The following is a 7505-nucleotide window of genomic DNA, read 5'->3' as shown; positions in this document are numbered from 1 at the left end:
TGGCAAAACCACCCACCAATGTCTGAGGAGGGGGGCGTTGAGGGCGGGACTGCTACGGTTTGCTGACCTCTGATAGGGCAGGAGGAACCTTTCCTCACCCCCATTGCTCATCCTTCCCCAGGTAGAAAAGAACACTTCCCGGCGTAGCATGCGAAGCAATGTACAGCTCAGCGCAGAGGCGAGAACTGGGCTTGGGAAGCGGGAAGAAGAGCAAAGGGGGATGGCGTGAAAAGAAGTGTGGGAGAGGTCCTGAAGACTGGACGTTGTCAGGGGTAGGGAGACCTTGAGAAGAGCCCGGGAGCTTCTCCTCCCCACGGATTCCTTCGTAAGGTCATCTGGCTTTTTGGAGAAAGCGTGCCCGGTGAGAGGGGAATAGTCCTTTCTGGGGGATATATCTCAAACGTCCTTCCCCCTCGCAGCATAAATGTATATTTGTGTGTGTGTGTTATAACAATGGCCACCTCTGGTGCTCTCCTCAAGGTTTTTTTTTTTTTTGCTAAATAGCTTTGTAAAACGATTTCCCTGGTCTCCCCTTTTATGACACTCTTGCAAACATTTGTGAGAAGCTGGGTTTTTTTCTAAACCTAGGGATTGGAAACAGCTGGGCTAAACCGGCAAACGGGGTGCCTTAATAAAAGTACTTTATTTCCGCTTGCCGCTAGTTGATGTCCCTGCATTCTCTTTCCAAACCCAACATTTATTCTTTGTATTCCTTCTTTTTTCATTCCTGAGTGTCTCCTAAATAGATCAATATTTTGTTTAACTTTTCTTATTCTTTAATTGTTCTTTCCTTCTCCCTTGTCTGAATTTTGGGGAAGCAGACTTCTAAAAAAAATCTTAAAGGAAAGAGAAAGAGTTTACTAAAAATGGTTTGTTTTTGTGATCAGCTGGTTTCATCAGATTCTTACAAGTTGGGCAACTTCCTAGTTAATATTTAAATATCTTATCTAAAGGTAAAATCATGCCAAAACAAGATTTTCTACATATGTTTTTGACGAAGCACCTGTTTTGCTAAGAAAAGCCTCTTTTCAAACTTACTAACTCTAGCGTTATACCAAACCTGTAATGAGTCAGACAGGTCTGTGTTCATTCCTCTAGAATTTGGATGACATTTTTCACAAAAGTTGAGTTACGTACATACCTGTATTTTTCCTCTTGTTTCATTTCCTTGACACAAAGATTTCTTGCTCAATAAAAGCAATTAACTCTGGAAAATGCTTAAGCGCTAGTGAGGAAGGAAGTTTCTTGATGAAAGAAAGTTGCATTGGCTGCCCAGCTGACCTAAAGAAAATCTGCACTAATGGGAAGTTTTTAAATCCTGCTTCTCAAATCTAGGGTGCTGGGAGGAGTGGTGAAAAAGGAGGTTAAGTAGTGGCTGGAACCAGCTGTTTGACATATATAAAGCACAACAGTAAAGCTGGGGTTCCATGACAAGATGAACCTGGTACTGAAGACTTGTCGAGAAGGTTCCGAGGCCATCCTCCATGGAGAGTTTGGAGCCTACCCCCCTAAGGGGATCCGCTATGCCCTCAGCCTCACCCGGACTGAATTGCATATCCAGCGTCTAGGTACCCAAGCCGGACACTGATCAACGGACTGTGATACGGCTGATAGATGTGGTGGGTTGCCACACACTGCGCAGCCACACGGTAGCAAACCAGTCAGCATTCTTCTGCATCTATGCCTACCCACTGAAGAAGAAAAAGGTAGCAGTGGGCTCAGGACGGGCCCGGCAACGGATTGCAAAAACTTTTCAAGTGGACGGAGCAGAGCGCTACAAGGACAACCAGGCTCTGGCTGAAAAATGGGCAGCTGCCATCAAGTGCCTAGTTCTGGAGATTCCAATTTCCAGTGAAACAGGTAAGGGGGTGCTTTGTATTGGGAAGTATTGCCTCTCACCTGGAGAGATGGCAGATACTATCTGTTCCTATGTGGTGGCGTTCCTTAAAACTGTTGTTGTGAATTGCAAGTCTTATGTATGTTTGTGTGTTTATCAGTCTTTTTTTTTTAATTAAAGCTTATTGGGCGAGAGTTCATAAACAGGTTCTTATCCTGATAGGATTTTCTAAATGATAAAGAATAAAAGTATGTTTTTTTTTTAAATGTAGGAGAGCCCTCAGGGTAGCTCAGGAGTGAGATGAGTGGCATATAAATTTAAATAATACAGTATTGTTGTGCAGGCCTGCCACACAATTTTATGAGATATCTGAAAAACTGAACATCATCTTGGAATATGCCTGCCAGCAGATGTGTCAATCTTTAGTTAAAGAAGTCAAAATTAATCAGTACAAGTTCTAATGACCTAGAGTATATAAATCTATTTCTGTTGTCTTAGAACATTTTGCTAACTCTTTCCTTCAGTTTCTTTCTAAATTATCTTTACATCATACTTGCCACAAGATTATTAATTATCAATATTTTCATAATATCATAATCTTACTTTCAAATTTCAGGGATTACAAAGTAGATTAATCTCCCAATCTACAAATCCCTGATGTTGGATTGCCCGCAGAAGATGCAAACTTGCATTCCAGGGTGTTACTAGCTTTTGAAATGTTTGGTAATTGAGATGGAAGCAAGTTGTGGCTTTTCTCATATTTGAATAAAATTATTGCTGTGTTGACCTGCCTTTATATAATGGAAGGCAACTCCCATCAGAAATCAGAGGTAGTGAAGCTGAACCTTCCTCAGATTGCATTGTATTAGACCTGTCTTCCCATTGAGCAGTTTTGACTGCTGAAATTGTCATGTTTCTCTGCAATTGCGTTTTTCCATTCTTATTATTGTCCATTCTTCCATTCTTCCATTCTTATTATTGTCTGCTAGAAGTAAGAGGATATATTTTATTTATTTACTTATTTATTTTGTCAAAAGCTTACAATACAATAGAAATAAGAATAAACATAAGTTTAAATATAAGGAATAGGAACTAATAATTGGGGACAATAAGACAGGGGCGGTAGGCATGATTGGGGGCTTATGCACAATATGTGCCCTCTGTTTTTCCTTTTATATAAACAGCCTAAAGACATGTTTTGCCAACTTAATGAATTTTCTGTTTAAAATGTAAACATAAATGTCCTGGGAAGTATACAGTCAAATGTTGCAATGCCCACACATTCCACACTCAAATGTGTTTAACTTGCAATTCATGTAAATGGAAAATGGAAGAAGATCTGTTTATGTTGAACAACTTGCTTACAAACTGCAGCTCTGAATTCAAATGTGTTGAATTCAGTTCTGTAATTTTCAATCAGCACAGCAACTTTAAAGAATACAGAATGTATTGTGTTCAATTAAGTAATATCAGAATGATGGTGATTCTTCACTGAGTATTCTTGTTTATCAGCACCACATAAAACAGCTTATTTAATGTGTAGCAGAGGGACAGGACAGTCAAATAGAAGAGAGAGAGTCCTTGATTTTTGACGGGTCAGTCAGCAAACATTTGAAGTTAAACATGATCTCCCAAAAGACACACACAGTCCAGTTCCAATGGCTGCTGTCCCTATGACCACATTTCGAACACTTGGCAACTAGTCCACATTTTTGGCCAATTGTGGTATCCTACAATCATGTGACTGGAATTTACTATGTTTTTAATAAAATCCAACATTTACTTCTGGTTTTCAGCAAAAACACCCCATAGCAAATGATGGATTTGTTTAACAATCATGTATCAAGGTTCCGAGTAATGCACCCAAATAAATCAGAACTCCAAGGCAGGCAAGCCTCTCAAAGAACATGTTTATTAGATGCATCATGTCTGCACGGCCAGTCAAAACTAACTCTGAAGTTTCTTGGGTTAATAGCATAATTAAAAGAGTAACTGTTCCCCTCTCCAAGTGTCCCAAATCACATCGTGCAATTAAAACAGTCCTCTCCCCTTCAACTGTCACATGCTGGGATGACCTTGGTTCCCATGGAAAGGCTTGTTTTATCTACAGAAAGTCTATCTACTTTACCCGACCCCCAGAGTACATGGCAACTCTGAAGCACCAAAAGATGGCTTCAACCGTGGAAGACCCCCAAAGGGGTCAGGTGTGTAGTCGGGCTCAGGACCCCAGAGAGTGGCTCCAGATGGAGTGGAAAGTTAGGATTGTAAAGTTGTGTTGGCCATATGATGGCTTTACAACCATGATGAGTGTAATTGGCAGACTTAATTGTGGTGTAAGTCTAGGACTATCCATAAATGGCACATAAAATTAAAAGTTATGAAAGCATGAGTGTTGGCTACAGCATGGATGTCTAACTCACTCCATCATGTTGCTGTCACGTGACATTTCATGATGTTTTTCCCCTTCGTGGGGTTGGGGTGGGCAAGGCTTTCACATGACATATCCGGCCCGCAGGCCGCCAGTTTGACATCCCTGGGCTACAGAATAGAAGTATTGATGAGGGCTAATACTAATAGTTGAATGATTACATGAGTTAGAGCTGTGCATCAGATATTATGAAAGTTCAAGGAAAAGATTTAAAAGCTTCTAACTCCAAGAGAAGATTGCATGCTTTAAATACCTTTTATCAAACGGAATAACCCCCCCACCAAAGGTGGCCTCAATGGCTCTCAGAGAGAGTGCTAACAACCAGATGGCTGCAGAGAAATATCCTTCCATCCCTTTTCCACCAGAACCTAACCTTCCACCACCACCACCATCCAGTCACAACTGATGAAGCTTTTTGGATGAGAAGCAAAACTATTTCTTTCTCAAGGAAAAAAACAGCTCAGTTGCCTTTTGAAAAAAAAGCACCTTTGAGATAGCTATGACCTGGATGACTGAGAATCTCCATAGACAATTGTTGCCCCCAAATGGCTGAGTTTCTAACCTCTAAACCAGGGGTGGACAACTGTGGCCTTTTATGACCTGTGGACTTCAACTCCCAGAATCCCTGAGGTAGCATGGCTGGCTCAGGAATTCTTGGAGTTGAAGTCCACAGATTGTAAAGGGGCCACAGTTGCCCATCTCTGTCTAATCAAAGCCTGTTCATGCCAAGTTCAAATGTTCTCCAAGACTTCACAGTTCACAACATGCGGTTTAGCCTAGCAGTGCCTGATTTAGCGCTAGCTGAAACTAGTGGGTGACCTTTTTTTAAAGGACGAAGAACATAAAAATACAGCAATCTCGCCTCCTTTCGCATCTCGCTTTACACATTCCACAAAGAAGTCAGGAATCAGCTGACTGCAAGAAGAATTCTCAAGAACCAAATCAAAATAATTGCTGCTCCATAAGATGCCATACTTTTTGTACAGAACTATATGCCCTCTTAGAATACAAGTGTTTGCTTTCAGAGTTTGGTACCAGGAGAAGGAGCAGGCTTTCTAAAGGATCGTGATGATAATGCATTAAACACAGACAGCTGTACCAGCAATTAAAAAACTGCAGAGGAAATGCTGAACACTGCATAGGAGGGCCAGTATTAAAAGGGAATTTGTCTGAAAGCACATCGTCCACCCCCATTCATTTTAGTTGAGAAGTGGTCAGAAATTTCTATATGACACATTACCCATTGCTGACGGGTGGCTAATGCATTTACTGCTAGAAGGTTTATATGATGCTTTTATGGCGTGGTCAGTGGTTTTGTGGAAGAAGCGTGGCCTGGCAGGGAAAAAAACACACTATGCAGATTTCCTCCTTACTGTGTGATATAGAATTTGTGCTTTGAGTACTTCCTTCAAATGATGCTAAACAACTTTTATTGTTTAACTTATGAATTTTATTCACTCCCCAGATTCTTAGACTTGTTTGGTTAGACAATGTTGTTCTGTTCTCCTCATCCAGAATATTTTGTGGACAGGCTAAAATCTAAAGGGTTGTATTACGCTAGGAATTCAACCTACAGGCTCTTTCGTAATATCATTTCTGTTGACAGTAAATCTGTCGCTTCTGCTTTTGTACCAATGGTATGTTTTTCAACTGAAGTTTTTAAAAAATGAAGAATTTCAGCTACTCAGTCAAGTTGGAAAAGGTGTAAGGAAGATAAGTGTGAGGAGAAAAAGCAGCCCTTTAACAGTCAGTTGGAATTTTTTCTGTACATGTAATCAAAACACAAATGAATCCTGAAGGCAGGTGTCCCTCTGAGCTAAAATCTGTACAGTATTGCATACAAAAGAAAGTATATTGGTAGACACATTTTATATGTCAAGAATATAGACTGAATTTCATGATGACACAACTTTGTTGAAACTTGCCAGTGTCTGGATGGAAAGCTACCTTGAAATACCTGTGCACCCTGAAAGAAAAAAAGGCCTACAAATCATTATTTACAAAGTTCCAAATAACTCAGCCTTATAATTATAGCATTATAGTGATGGAAAACCCTGTTATGCTAGCAATACTTAGAATATTGTATGTAACATTCTGCCACCAAAGCTCCAGTATATAGGAGAGAAGTCATTGGAGAACCATTTCTATCCTGATACTCTCCATTGTGTATATACACATACAAACACAGGCATGCACACACAGAGAGACTACTAATAGGTCTCCACATGGGCTCCCATCATCATGGTAAAGCCTAAGGGATGGTGTAGATCCTCAACATGGCACAACTGGTATACCGTATACTGGAAACTATCCCCCAAAGACTAGAACAGTGATCTCCAAGCTTGGCAACTTTTAAGGCTTGTGGACTACAACTCCCAGAATTCCTTAGACAGCTGGCCAGCTGAGGAATTCTGGGAGTTGAAATCCACAAGTCTTAAAAGTTGCCAAGTTTGGAGACCCCCGGCTTAAAACACAGGACTGTTGCCTCTGATCTCCTTGGGTATAATGGGACTGACATTTCCATCGCTTAGCAATGCAGTTGTAAAGCACAACATTGTGTGACCGCATTGCTTAGCGACAGCAATTCTGGCATTCCCTGTTGCAGTTATTAAGAATTGCAGATCATTAAGCAAGTCCTATCTGGTTTGGGAGAGTGCGAGCAACCAATTGGAACAACTTGTGACTTTTCCTACTGGCTTCTTCCATTGATTGGCTGAGGCGGATGATTGCACAAATGGCAATCCTTTGATTGTGGGGTGCTGCAACTGTCATAAGTCCAAGCCAGTTGCCAAGTGCCCAGATTGCGATTATGTGTCCACTGGATCTGTTGGAACATTTTGAAGACTGTTCATAACTACAAGTTGTTCAGTATCATCATAACTTCGAGCAGTCACTGAATGAATGGTCATTAAAATAAGGACTACCTGTACTTATGGAGCATAAAGCAGAACGTTGGTGGAAGGGCACGTTGGTACCTCCTTTCTCTAGTCTCCAAAACACACAACACAAGGATTGTTGTTGATCTTTGTATGGCATGCGGAGAAATAACAGAGACCAGCAGGAAAGACGTGGGCGTTGTCAGCATAAAGAAGAAACAGCATTTATTTTCAATTGTATTTAATCATATTGTCTATGGGGATCAGTATAATTAAATAGTCTCTGTATAATACATGGGATAATTCAGTTACTTGAGGGTGATCAAATTGATTGCACTCAATCCTATACATTTATTGATGGAAT

General features: G+C 40.7%; 1 protein-coding gene across 4 annotated transcripts in view; it reads left to right on the top strand.

Annotated features, from left to right (window-relative positions):
* The first annotated feature begins 119 nt into the window (after nucleotides 1-119).
* SPHK2 (sphingosine kinase 2) overlaps nucleotides 120-7505 on the top strand; it is a 33481-nt gene continuing 26095 nt past the window's right edge. Inside the window, exons 1-2 of one of the 4 annotated variants that reach the window (XM_087918015.1) lie at nucleotides 120-325; nucleotides 1336-1860. The gene's annotated coding sequence lies outside the window, so the exon portion shown is untranslated. Of the gene's footprint in view, nucleotides 362-1179; nucleotides 1861-7505 lie in introns of all 4 variants that reach the window. The other 3 variants (XM_087918016.1, XM_026712027.2, XM_087918017.1) reach the window with 3 other exon arrangements.

Source organism: Pseudonaja textilis, chromosome Z (assembly GCF_049901715.1).
Source record: "Pseudonaja textilis isolate UNSWEBS1 chromosome Z, rPseTex1.2, whole genome shotgun sequence".
Classification (NCBI taxonomy): Eukaryota; Metazoa; Chordata; class Lepidosauria; order Squamata; family Elapidae; genus Pseudonaja; species Pseudonaja textilis.
This window is presented reverse-complemented; position numbering and strand designations above follow the sequence as displayed.